We start from the raw sequence: 14,206 nt of genomic DNA, 5'->3' as shown, positions 1-14,206 counted from the left end.
CTCCCGCAAGAAGCTATCACTGACAGAATCCTTCAATCACTGCCGCCAAGCTATAAAGGCTTTGTGTTGAACTACAACATGCAAGGGATGAACAAGTCTCCCGGCGAGTTGTTTGCGATGCTGAAAGTCGCAGAGTCTGAACTCCGTAAAGAGCATCAAGTGTTGATGGTGAGCAAGACCACTAGTTTCAAGAGAAACGGCAAAGGCAAGAAGGGAAATTCGAAGAAGAGCGGCAAGCATGTTGCCAATCCGCCGAAGAAATCCAAGGCTGGACCTAAGCCTGAAACAGAGTGCTTCTATTGCAAGGGTATGGGTCACTGGAAGCGCAATTGCCCCAAGTATCTGGCAGATAAGAAGGCGGGCAAAGAAAAATCAGGTATATTTGATATACATGTTATTGATGTGTACTTAACCGGCTCTCGTAGTAGTGCCTGGGTATTCGATACCGGTTCTGTTGCTCACATTTGCAACTCGAAGCAGGAACTGCGGAATAGACGAAGGCTGGCGAAAGACGAAGTGACGATGCGCGTAGGAAACGGTTCCAAGGTTGATGCAATCGCCGTCGGCACAGTGTCACTTCAACTACCATCGGGATTAGTGATGAACTTAAATCATTGTTATTTAGTGCCTGCGTTGAGCATGAACATTATATCTGGATCTTGTTTATTGCGAGACGGTTACTCTTTTAAGTCTGAGAATAATGGTTGTTCTATTTCTATGAGTAACATCTTTTATGGTCATGCACCGAATGTGAGAGGATTGTTCATATTGAATCTTGATAGCGATACGCATATACATAACATTGAGACCAAAAGAGTTAGAGTAAACAATGATAGCGCCATATTTTTGTGGCACTGCCGCTTGGGTCATATTGGTGTAAAGCGCATGAAGAAACTCCATGCTGATGGACTTTTGGAGTCACTTGACTTTGATTCACTTGACACGTGCGAACCATGCCTCATGGGCAAGATGACTAAGACTCCGTTCTCCGGAACAATGGAGCGTGCAAGTGACTTGTTGGAAATCATACATACCGATGTGTGTGGTCCAATGAGCGTGGAGGCACGCGGCGGATATCGTTATTTTCTCACCTTCACTGACGATTTAAGTAGATATGGTTATGTCTACTTGATGAAGCACAAGTCTGAAACATTTGAAAAGTTCAAGCAATTTCAGAGTGAAGTGGAAAATCATCGTAACAAAAGGATCAAGTTCCTACGGTCTGATCGTGGGGGTGAATATCTGAGTTTCGAGTTTGGTACTCACTTAAGACAATGTGGAATTGTTTCGCAGTTAACACCGCCTGGAACACCACAGCGTAATGGTGTGTCCGAACGTCGTAATCGTACTTTGTTAGAGATGGTGCGATCTATGATGTCTCTTACTGATTTGCCGTTATCATTTTGGGGTTATGCATTAGAAACAGCTGCATTCACTTTAAATAGGGCACCATCGAAATCCGTTGAGACGACACCATACGAACTGTGGTATGGCAAAAGGCCAAAGTTGTCGTTTCTTAAAGTTTGGGGATGTGATGCTTATGTCAAAAAGCTTCAGCCTGAAAAGCTGGAACCCAAAGCGGAAAAGTGCGTCTTCATAGGTTACCCAAAAGAGACAGTTGGGTACACCTTCTATCTCAAATCCGAGGGCAAAGTGTTTGTTGCTAAGAACGGAACTTTTCTCGAGAAGGAGTTTCTCTCGAGAGAATTGAGTGGGAGGAAGATAGAACTTGACGAGGTTGTCGAACCTCTCATCCCTCTGAATGGTGGCGCAGGGCAAGGGGAAACCTCTGTCGTTGCGACGCCGGTTGAGGAGGAAGTTAATGATGATGATCATGAAACTCCAGTTCAAGTTTCTGTTGAACCACGCAGGTCGACGAGATCACGCGCTGCTCCAGAGTGGTACGGTAATCCCGTCTTGTCAATCATGTTGTTAGACAACAATGAACCTGCAAATTATGAAGAAGCAATGGTGGGCCCAGATTCCAACAAATGGCTAGAAGCCATGAAATCCGAGATAGGATCCATGTATGAGAACAAAGTGTGGACTTTGGAGATACTCCCTGAGGGCCGCAAGGCTATTCAGAACAAATGGATCTTTAAGAAGAAGACGGACGCTGACGGTAATGTGACCGTTTATAAAGCTCGACTTGTGGCAAAGGGTTTTTCACAAGTTCCAGGAGTTGACTATGATGAGACCTTCTCACCCGTAGCGATGCTTAAGTCCGTAAGAATCATGTTAGCAATAGCTGCATTTTTCGATTATGAAATCTCGCAGATGGATGTCAAAACGGCGTTCCTTCACGGTTTCCTTAAGGAAGAGTTGTATATGATGCAACCCGAAGGTTTTGTCGATCCTAAAAATGCTGACAAGGTGTGCAAGCTCCAGCGATCCATTTATGGACTGGTGCAAGCATCTCGGAGTTGGAACAAACGCTTTGATGAGGTGATCAAAGCATTTGGGTTTATACAAGTGGTTGGAGAATCTTGTATTTACAAGAAAGTGAGTGGGAGCTCTGTGGCGTTTCTAATATTATATGTGGATGACATATTACTGATTGGAAACAACGTAGAGCTTTTGGAGAGCATAAAAGGTTACTTGAATAAAAGTTTCTCTATGAAGGACCTAGGAGAAGCTGCTTACATTCTAGGCATTAAGATCTATAGGGATATATCAAAACGCCTGATAGGACTTTCACAGAGCACATACCTTGATAAAGTTTTGAAGAGGTTCAAAATGGAACAGTCCAAGAAAGGGTTCTTGCCAGTGTTACAAGGTACGAGATTGAGTAAGACTCAGTGCCCAGCAACTGATAAAGATAGAGAGCATATGCGCTCCGTCCCGTATGCTTCAGCCATAGGCTCTATCATGTATGCAATGCTGTGCACTACACCAGATGTTAGCCTGGCCATAAGTATGGCAGGTAGATTCCAGAGTAATCCAGGAGTGGATCACTGGACAGCGGTCAAGAATATCCTGAAGTACCTGAAAAGGACTAAGGAGATGTTTCTCGTGTATGGAGGTGACGAAGAGCTCGTCGTAAAAGGTTACGTCGATGCAAGCTTTGACACAGATCCGGACGACTCTAAGTCGCAAACCGGATATATATTCATTCTTAATGGGGTTGCAGTAAGCTGGTGCAGTTCCAAGCAAAGCGTCGTAGCAGATTCTACATGTGAAGCGGAGTACATGGCTGCCTCGGAGGCGGCTAAGGAGGGTGTCTGGATGAAGCAGTTCATGACGGATCTTGGAGTGGTGCCAAGTGCACTGGATCCAATAACCTTGTTCTGTGACAACACTGGTGCCATTGCCTTAGCAAAGGAACCAAGGTTTCACAAGAAGACCAGACATATCAAACGACGCTTCAACCTCATCCGCGACTACGTCGAGGAGGAGGACGTAAATATATGCAAAGTGCACACGGATCTGAATGTAGCAGATCCGCTGACTAAACCTCTTCCACGGCCAAAACATGATCGACACCAGAACTGTATGGGTGTTAGATTTATTACAATGTAATTCACATGGTGATGTGAGGGCTAGATTATTGACTCTAGTGCAAGTGGGAGACTGTTGGAATTATGCCCTTGAGGCAATAATAAATGTATAGTTATTATTATAATTCCTGTATCAATATAATAGTTTATCATCCATGCTATAATTGTATTGAATGAAGACTCATTTACATGTGTGGATACATAGACAAAACACCGTCCCTAGCATGCCTCTAGTTGGCTAGCCAGTTGATCGATGATAGTCAGTGTCTTCTGATTATGAACAAGGTGTTGTTGCTTGATAACTGGATCACGTCATTAGGAGAATCACGTGATGGACTAGACCCAAACTAATAGACGTAGCATGTTGATCGTGTCATTTCGTTGCTACTGTTTTCTGCGTGTCAAGTATTTATTCCTATGACCATGAGATCATATAACTCACTGACACCGGAGAAATGCTTTCTGTGTATCAAACGTCGCAACGTAACTGGGTGACTATAAAGATTCTCTACAGGTATCTCCGAAGGTGTTAGTTGAGTTAGTATGGATCAAGACTGGGATTTGTCACTCCGTGTGACGGAGAGGTATCTCGGGGCCCACTCGGTAATACAACATCACACACAAGCCTTGCAAGCAATGTAACTTAGTGTAAGTTGCGGGATCTTGTGTTACGGAACGAGTAAAGAGACTTGCTGGTAAACGAGATTGAAATAGGTATGCGGATACCGACGATCGAATCTCGGGCAAGTAACATACCGAAGGACAAAGGGAATGACATACGGGATTATACGAATCCTTGGCACTGAGGTTCAAACGATAAGATCTTCATAGAATATGTAGGATCCAATATGGGCATCCAGGTCCCGCTATTGGATATTGACCGAGGAGTCTCTCGGGTCATGTCTACATAGTTCTCGAACCCGCAGGGTCTGCACACTTAAGGTTCGACGTTCTTTTATGCGTATTTGAGTTATATGGTTGGTTACCGAATGTTGTTCGGAGTCCCGGATGAGATCATGGACGTCACGAGGGTTTCCGGAATGGTCCGGAAACGAAGATTGATATATAGGATGACCTCATTTGATTACCGGAAGGTTTTCGGAGTTACCGGGAATGTACCGGGAATGACGAATGGGTTCCGGGAGTTCACCGGGGGGGGCAACCCACCCCGGGGAAGCCCATAGGCTTTGGGGAGACACACCAGCCCTTAGTGGGATGGTGGGACAGCCCCAAAGGGGCCTATGCGCCAAGAGAAAGAAATCAAAGGAAAAGAAAAAAAAGAGAGGGAAGAAGTGGGAAGGGAGGGGGACTCCTCCCACCAAACCAAGTCCAACTCGGTTTGGGGGGGGAGTCCTCCCCCCTTTGGCTCGGCCGACCCCTTGGGAGTCCCTTGGAACCCAAGGCAAGGTCCCCCTCCCTCCTCCTATATATATGGGGCTTTTAGGGCAGATTTGAGACGACTTTCTCACGGCTGCCCGACCACATACCTCCATAGTTTTTCCTCTAGATCGCGTTTCTGCGGAGCTCGGGCGGAGCCCTGCTGAGACGAGATCATCACCAACCTCCGGAGCGCCGTCACGCTGCCGGAGAACTCTTCTACCTCTCCGTCTCTCTTGCTGGATCAAGAAGGCCGAGATCATCGTCGAGCTGTACGTGTGCTGAACGCGGAGGTGCCGTCCGTTCGGTACTAGATCGTGGGACTGATCGCGGGATTGTTCGCGGGGCGGATCTTGGGACGTGAGGACGTTCCACTACATCAACCACGTTCTCTAACGCTTCTGTTGTACGATCTACAAGGGTACGTAGATCACTCATCCCCTCTCGTAGATGGACATCACCATGATAGGTCTTCGTGCGCGTAGGAAATTTTTTGTTTCCCATGTGACGTTCCCCAACAGAAAGGGCATGGGTGCATCCACATCCACATTTAGAGAACTTGTACATGGAATGCTGAGCTAATTAAAGCAAAAATTTCATCCCTTTGATGCTGAAGAAATATGCAATATCAGAGTACCCGTGGTGGAAGTTGATGATTGCCTTGCTTGCCATTTTGAGAAAATTGGTAATCTTTGGGAAGCCCCTGTTCTGGAGTAAATTCAGATTTTTGGATGGAGAGTGGCATAAAATTCATGGGCGATAAAACTGAACAAGTGTAGGAGAACCATTGCCCATGATGATGTTTGTGATATTTATGGGAACTCTGTAGAGGTAGAATACTATGCACTTGTTACATGCACCAAGAGTAGAGCCCTTTGTCATGTAATGAGGGAGATTTGGGACATCCATGATGAGTCTGCCTACTAGTATATACAACGGTGGACACGTTGCAATTACTTCTGGACTCGTGTACTGACGAGATGAGATGCAAAATTTTGATGATTTTATGGAGGGCTTGGAACTTGAGAAATAAGATAACAGCATCCACAAAAATGGCAAGGAACAAATTTCGGGGCACGTGACCTTCCGGATACCATATGCTAATGAGTTCAAGGGGGATGTTAATGTTGTTGAGCCTGTGAGAGAATAAGACCCTTGGAATGGTGAGGTGGAGCCTGTACCGGCGCCTACAAGACTGGAGGGTGGGCATCGGGTGGCTCGTGTTGAAGGGGCAGTGAAAATCAATATTAATGCATGCTTCCTTCCGGACACTGGCTAGCTCTAATTGAATGGATACGTCCAACAACATTGAGGAAGCAAAGGTAAGCACAACTCTAATTGCCTTACTGGCCCTCTTGAAGGCGTACAAGGGTCATGCAATCCTAGAGCTCGACACCACTTTTAGTACAAGAGAATTGAACGAGCGAGCGATAATCAAATCAATTTTTTTTTCCTTTCACCAAAGACACCAAGAAGTTGCTTTCTTGCTCCGCTGCCCATCAGGTTTGTTAGGTGGGAAAATACAAAATAAACTGTTACATGAGTTGGTTGCCCATGCGAGGATACACCGGGATTAAGAATTCATTGCCAATGTGCCAAGGAAGCTAAGTTCTTTGATGCTCTATGAATGTAGTTATCAGATGAGTTTGTCGTTCTTCCTAAGCACCTTTGAGAGATCCATCGACTGGATTAGTGGAAAAAGAGTAATCTGATGCGATTTGGAGAAGTTGAAGCAAATGCATTGTAGAGACCACTAGAACAACATGAAGCATCTATCAAAAGGATCTAATAACTTGTTCGGGTTTTCGCATCAGAGCCATTTATCCTAATAAAACATAGATTGGGCCTTTACAAAAGAGGTTCAAGGGTAAAATGACAGTTTTAGACTAGACCAACAACAATAGATCAGTTTCCTGCTAGTACATAAGAAGAACCAGAGAAGTATCACTAGCATGAGAAGGAGCGAAGACCACAAGAGTAACAAAGAGAACCCCAAAACTCCCCTCTTGAACCTTCAAGGGATCAAAAGGGAGAACACTACACAAAACAAAGAAGTATTGTGTGCGCTCAATGCTGCAAATGGGAGAATGTAAGGGTCATTTATGGTGATTTGAAGGACTCATTGGAAAGTAAAAAATAAGTCACACTAGATTTACTGATGCCAATATATTTCTCTTGCGACGTCGCGAGTGTAGAAACATAGGTGATGAATATTACATTTACATGGCTGAGATTGTACCCTACATGTTCACCCTATATCTATACAACTTATCTAGAACTATAAATGACACATTAATTCTTTTTTATTTTCTTTTCAATGTTTTAGTGTCATCAATGTAAAAAAGAAAAGTGATCTGCACTAAGGTTCTAGTGTTAGATAGAGAGGGAGGAATCTGCACTAAGGTTCTGGTGATTTGAAGGACTCATTGGAAAGTAAAAAAATAATAAGTCACACTAGATTTACTGATGCCAATATATTTCTCTTGCGACGTCGTTGCTGATTGGCTACACCAAGACTCTTCTCTCCATTGGATCAGCATTCAAAATCTTCTCCGTGAAAATAAATTATCTTAGCACTTGTTGAATGTGTCCCTGTACGTTTGGACATATGGCAAACTATGAAGAATTTTTTTGTCCGATGTTCTCATATATTGCGCATGTATATAAATTTTGTGTTGTGATGCTTCTTGGGGCTGCACTGTTAACACAAGTTTGAGCCCATTAGTCTAGAGATGGGCAGTGCGCTCCCTTGAATTTTTTGCACGAGGAGGAGGAGGAGGAGTTTAGCCTTGATGGGTAGGTGATGCCTCAGAAGGACACCTTTTGATATTTGTGGTCAATGTTACAGAAGGATGGGGATATTGATAAAGATGTGAACCATCGAATTAAAGCGGGATGGGTGAAGTGGCACCAAACTTCTGAAGTTCTTTGTGATAAGAGGGTGCCACAAAAGCTAAAAGACACGTTCAATAGGACATCGATTCGGCCCACAATGTTGTATAGCGTTGAGTGTCGGCCAACTAAAAGGCTACATGTTCAACAATTAGTTCTAGCAAAGATGGGAATATTGAGATAGATGTGTGTCCACACAAGGAAGGAACGGGTCCGGAATGGTGATATTCAAGATAGAGTTGGAATAGCACCGATTGAAGAGAAGCTTGTCCAACATGTCTGAGATGGTTTGGGCATATTCAATGCAGCTCTTCAGAAGTGTCAGTGCATGGTGGAATGCTAAAGCTTGCTGACAATGTTGATGAGTCCAATTTATGTAATAATTTTACCAAGTACTTTATGCCTGCATGGTAGGCTTTGTGAAATTTCACCGTGCTCGTGCACCTCTTTTTATTGATAATCTCTCAGGTAGCGCTTTTTGGACCAATTAACATAATACGGAGAAGATCCCCAGAAAAGATAGTGAACTCACGTATTTACAGTGATAATCACCTACATAAAATAATCAAGCAAGAAGGCTAAAGGAAAAAAGCATCGCTGAGGTTCCAAGTCAAAAGACGACGTTCCGTACGACTGTGCCCACTCGTATAGGCGGTTGTATAGAGAGTCGCCGGCACCGCTTGATCGACTATTTCGGCCCCGTGAAATCGGATCATGAATCACACGCCCAGAGACACTAGAAACTCGTCCGAAAGATAGAACCCTAACTCCGGGGTTCATCCGGAGGAGGGATTGGTAAGGAGAAGAGGGCCATCTTCCTCACCGTGTTCAAAGGGGCTTCAACATTATCACCATCTCGTTGCCATCAACATCATCACCAATGTAGTCATCATCATCATCCACATCCTCACCATTGTTGTTGGAAATATGCCCTAGAGGCAATAATAAATTAGTTATTATTATATTTCTTTGGTCATGATAATCGTTTATTATCCATGCTATAATTGTATTGATTGGAAACACAGTGCATGTGTGGATACATAGACAAAACACTGTCCCTAGTAAGCCTCTAGTTGACTAGCTCGTTGATCAAAGATGGTCAAGGTTTCCTGACCATAGGCAAGTGTTGTCACTTGATAACGGGATCACATCATTAGGAGAATCATGTGATGGACTAGACCCAAACTAATAGACGTAGCATGTTGATCGTGTCATTTTGTTGCTACTGTTTTCTGCGTGTCAAGTATTTGTTCCTATGACCATGAGATCATATAACTCACTGACACCGGAGGAATGCTTTGTGTGTATCAAACGTCGCAACGTAACTGGGTGACTATAAAGATGCTCTACAGGTATCTCCGAAGGTGTTCGTTGAGTTAGTATGGATCGAGACTGGGATTTGTCACTCCGTGTGACGGAGAGGTATCTCGGGGCCCACTCGGTAATACAACATCACACACAAGCCTTGCAAGCAATGTGACTTAGTGTAAGTCACGGGATCTTGTATTACGGAACGAGTAAAGAGACTTACGGGTAAACGAGATTGAAATAGGTATGCGGATACCGACGATCGAATCTCGGGCAAGTAACATACCGAAGGACAAAGGGAATGACATACGGGATTATATGAATACTTGGCACTGAGGTTCAACCGATAAAGATCTTCGGAATATGTAGGATCCAATATGGGCATCCAGGTCCCGCTATTGGATATTGAGCGAGGAGTCCCTCGGGTCATGTCTACATAGTTCTCGAACCCGCGGGGTCTGCACACTTAAGGTTCGACGATGTTTTATGTGTATTTGAGTTATATGGTTGGTCATCGAATATTGTTCGGAGTCCCGGATGGGATCACGGACGTCACGAGGGTTTCCGGAATGGTACGGAGACGAAAATTGATATATAGGATGACCTCATTTGGTTACCGGAAAGTTTTCGAGCATTACCGGAAAAGTTTCGGGCTCATTGGTAGTGTACCGGGAGTGCCGGGAGGGGTGACGGGGACCATCGAGAGGGGTGTCACGCCCCAAGGGGTCTCATGGGCTATGGGAAGAGATAAACCAGCCCCTAGTGGGCTGGAATAAGTTCCCACTAAGGCCCATAAGGTTTGAGAAGGGAAAAACACAAGGTGGAAAGAGTTTCCAAGTGGGAAGGTGGAATCCTACTCCAAGTAGGATTGGAGTAGGACTCCTCCACCTAAAATTTCGGCCAAACCTTGAGGGTTTGAGGCTGCCTCCTCCCCTCCCTCCCTCCTATATATACTGAGGTATTGGGGCTGATTTGAGACAACTTTGCCACGGCAGCCCGACCACATACCTCCACGGTTTTTCCTCTAGATCGCGTTTCTGCGGAGCTCGGGCGGAGCCCTGCTGAGATTAGATCACCACCAACCTCCGGAGCACCGTCACGCTGCCGGAGAACTCATCTACCTCTCCGTCTCTCTTGCTGGATCAAGAAGGCCGAGATCATCGTCGAGTTGTACGTGTGCTGAACGCGGAGGTGCCGTCCGTTCGGCACTAGATCGGAGCGGATCGTGGGACGGATCGCGGGATGGTTCGTGGGACGGTTCGCGGGGCGGATCGAGGGACGTGAGGACGTTCCACTACATCAACCACGTTTCTTAACGCTTCTGCTGTGCGATCTACAAGGGTACGTAGGTCGGAAATCCCCTCTCGTAGATGGACATCACCATGATAGGTCTTCGTGCGCGTAGGAAAATTTTTGTTTCCCATGCGACGTTCCCCAACAATTGTAACCTCAGGAACCCTAGGGGTCCTCTTGTGTGTTAGTTGAATCATCCATCCCTGCATGATATAGCCCTTGTCATGATGTTTGTTGCCTCCATCTGTGAGTAGATCCCTATTTCCTGATATGGATGAACCTTGGCATATGTAAGATATGAACTCTATCTTGGATATGAGATTCCCTATTAAATGCTTAGTTTAATAACTTCATGAATGTTGTGAAGGGGCCCCCACTCAGCATTTGTGCCTTATGTCCATGAAGTATATCACTGTCATTGTAAAGGGCTAAGTAAACAACAAGTAAGGAGTTAGGGTTAAGGATAACCAAGGTCACTGAGACAAAGATGTATCCCAATGTTCACTTCCTTGGAGGAAAGCTAGTCACCGTTAGAGAGGTGGATGTTACCACGAAGGCTCACCAACGCCACGAAGGCTCACCCTATTCTCCCTTTGAGATAACACCACGAAGGCGTTTCTCAACCACTGGTGGTAAGCCTTTGAGGTGGCTTCCAAACCCTCACAAACTTTTCGGGGGAAATCACACGAATTGATTCCTCTCCGAAGAACTCCTACCGCCTAGGAGTCTCCAACCTCCAAGAGTAATAAGATCACGGGAATGCTCAAAACTTGCTCAAATCACAAATAGCTTGGGTTGAGAGAAGGAGAGGGAGAAGATCTATCTTTTGATTGGAACAACTCTCAAAGGGGCTCACAAATGCTCTTGGGATCTAAGATTTGGAGTGAGCAAATGTGTGTGAGGTGGAAGTGTGTTCTTATGAGGATAAGGCTGTGTTGGGGCAACCCTCTCACGAAGTGGGAGGGGGTATTTATAGTGTGGAGAGAAAAAGAGCCGTTGGGGGTACTTTAAGTCACACAGAGTCCGGACGTCCGACAGTTGTCGGAAGTCCGGGCGTCCGCGAGGGACCGGACGTCCGACAGAGGCCGGACGTCCGAGACCTGTAGGCATGACTGGAAATCTTCTGAGTTCGTCAGCGGCCGGACGTCCGACAGGGGTCGGTCGTCCGAGGCCTGTAGATGTGCCTGAACATATTTGAATTCATCAACATACGGACGTCCGGAGTGGCCCGGAAGTCCGTGTTATACAGCACAATTCCTACTGGTGGTAGGTTCCGGATTTCCGACGGGTGTCGGAAGTCCGGCGCTCGGACGTCCGGAGGGAGCCGGATTTCCGAGCTATAGAACTCAACTTCTACTGGTGAAGGCTTCCGGATTTCCGGGACTTGGCCGGACATCCGTGCCTCGGACGTCCGGAGGTAGCCGGAAGTCCGAGTTATATGGCTCTGGTTTCTCTGGTGCATAGTTCCGGAATTCCGAAGCTGGTCGGCTATCCGGGCCTCGGACGTCCGGAGAGAGCCGGAAGTCTGAGTTATATGGCTCCGATTTCTCTGGTATAGGATTCCGGATTTCCGAAGCTGTCGGTCGTCCGGCCCTCGGACGTCCGGAGGAGGCCGGATGTCCGAGGCACTGGTTCTGTTTTTTAGATAACAACAGAGGAGTGGAGATGTGGTCTGAGTAGAAAGTGAAGTTGTAGTTTGAGCAAGTTCATCGCAAAACCTGTGATCCCCTCTTAATAGTGCGGGATCCCTAAGGACTCAAGAATCATAAAAGAGTACTGATGATCCATACTTGATTGTATACTTTTATTCCCTGATCATCACTCCGCACAACTAACATCAAAGGAACTGATACCTTTGAGTTAGCCCTTTCACCTGAGCTTGATGTTGTTGTTCCTTCTTGGCTCAAGTTGAAAGCAAGACATGATGAAGTCTTCAAGTAGCTTTCCCATACACAATGCGGAAAAACTAGCTTATGTATTCATCTTCATTTGTCCACCATGTGAACATCCACAAGAATCAAGCATGAAGTTCTCAAGAATGTTTATCTTGATCTTGTCCTGTCCACCATGTGTACATCCACAAGAATCAAGCATGTAGTGCTCAGGAATGCATATTTTGATCTTGTCCTTGTTAGCACATGAGGTTGTCCTTGTCAGCACATGATCATTGACAATAGTTTCAATGATATATTCTGCTGATCCACTTGAACTTGCACACCACAATCTTGATGACGATCACCACTTGACGTCATCCTTCATGGGTTGTATGAGATCTTCCTTTTGACGCAAGCCCAATGGAAACACACCTAACCCCCACATAGGAGTCTCACAAAGACCATGGGTTAGTACACAAACACGTAATGGACAATGCTTACCATACCATGGGATCACTTGATCCCTCTCGGTACATCTTATACGCTTTGTGTGTTGATCATCTTGATTTGCTCTTAGTCTGAGATCTTGATCAACCTAGTGTTTCTATGACCATTCTTTGGATAATACCTTTAATAACATCTTGGTCAACATATAAACTCCTTGAACCCAACAGATGGACTTCAAGAAGTGCCTATGGACAAATCCTATAAATATAACTTAAGGCAACCATTAGTCCATAGGATTGTCATCAATTACCAAAACCACATATGGAGATATATTATGCTCTATGAATCTCCCCCATTTTGGTAATTGAAGACAACCACTTCAAGAGAGTTTATATAAGGAAATAAGCATAACCAAGCGCACACAGACAAGGTAATAGTGCATGTGAGCAAGATGTAAATGCTTACGCAATAAAAGCAAAACCCTCTAAACATATCCAAAGTAAACTCTCTAAACTTCTCCCCCATTGGCATCGATTGCCAAAATGGACGAAAAGTTTAGAAAGCAAATATAGTAGGTGGTCCTCCAAAAAGTGTGTACTTCTCAGCAAATGAGTGTAGAAAAATACACAAATACAATGATAAGTAGTTGGAGGAGAACAAACTATATTAAGGACCCAAAGATTGCAGGAAGAATCGTATGCCACAAAGACATACAAAGATAGAGGCAAGCAATCAAAACATCCCAGATGGAACAAACAATCATATGGTCCTTCGAACTACATGAATAAAAGATATTATGATAAAGGCAACATAGTGCTTTATCAAAAACTAGAGAAGCTCCCCATGATTTGTGCATTAATGTAAGATTTTTGTATTTGACACAGGTGCACAAAATAGGATCGTTGCTCCCCCAGAATTAATAGACACACACAACGAGTGCAAGAAGATAGAGGAGACAATAGGCATATCAATTGCACAAAACTAATGGTTGAGCAACATGTAAAGGAAGCAACTTAAGAATAAGCTCAACCAAAGTAATGTGTGTGAGTCATGGCAAAGCACTTGAGAAGACTTAAGGTAAGGATGAGCATTGCTCATCAACATAGTCTTGATGAATATGAGATACAAAGTGCAAGACATGTCATTCCCACACACACATACTAGCAAATGGGTTCACAAGCTTACTAATAAACAAAATAAGAACCAACGCTTGTGACAACCCATTGTGAAGATAGGAAGTAAGAATCTTGTCAAGAGGAGGGATACTAATTGAAAATGGCAAAACCCTCATCAAGACAAGTATGAGGAAAAATAATCTTCACGGCCAAAGAGTGCATCAAGATGTAGAAATAAGATGCGCACTCAAAACAAATCCTTTCACGAAGCCATCAAAAAAACTTGAAAGAGGAAATGCAACGATGGACGTGAAAGAAAAGAGGATATCAATTAGAGATGTAACTTCTCTCATGTGTAAAATATTCTAAGTAGAAGACAATCATGATGATATATATCCATAAA

Source organism: Hordeum vulgare, chromosome 3H (assembly GCF_904849725.1).
Source record: "Hordeum vulgare subsp. vulgare chromosome 3H, MorexV3_pseudomolecules_assembly, whole genome shotgun sequence".
Taxonomy (NCBI): Eukaryota; Viridiplantae; Streptophyta; class Magnoliopsida; order Poales; family Poaceae; genus Hordeum; species Hordeum vulgare.
Note: the sequence above shows the minus strand (reverse complement) of the source record.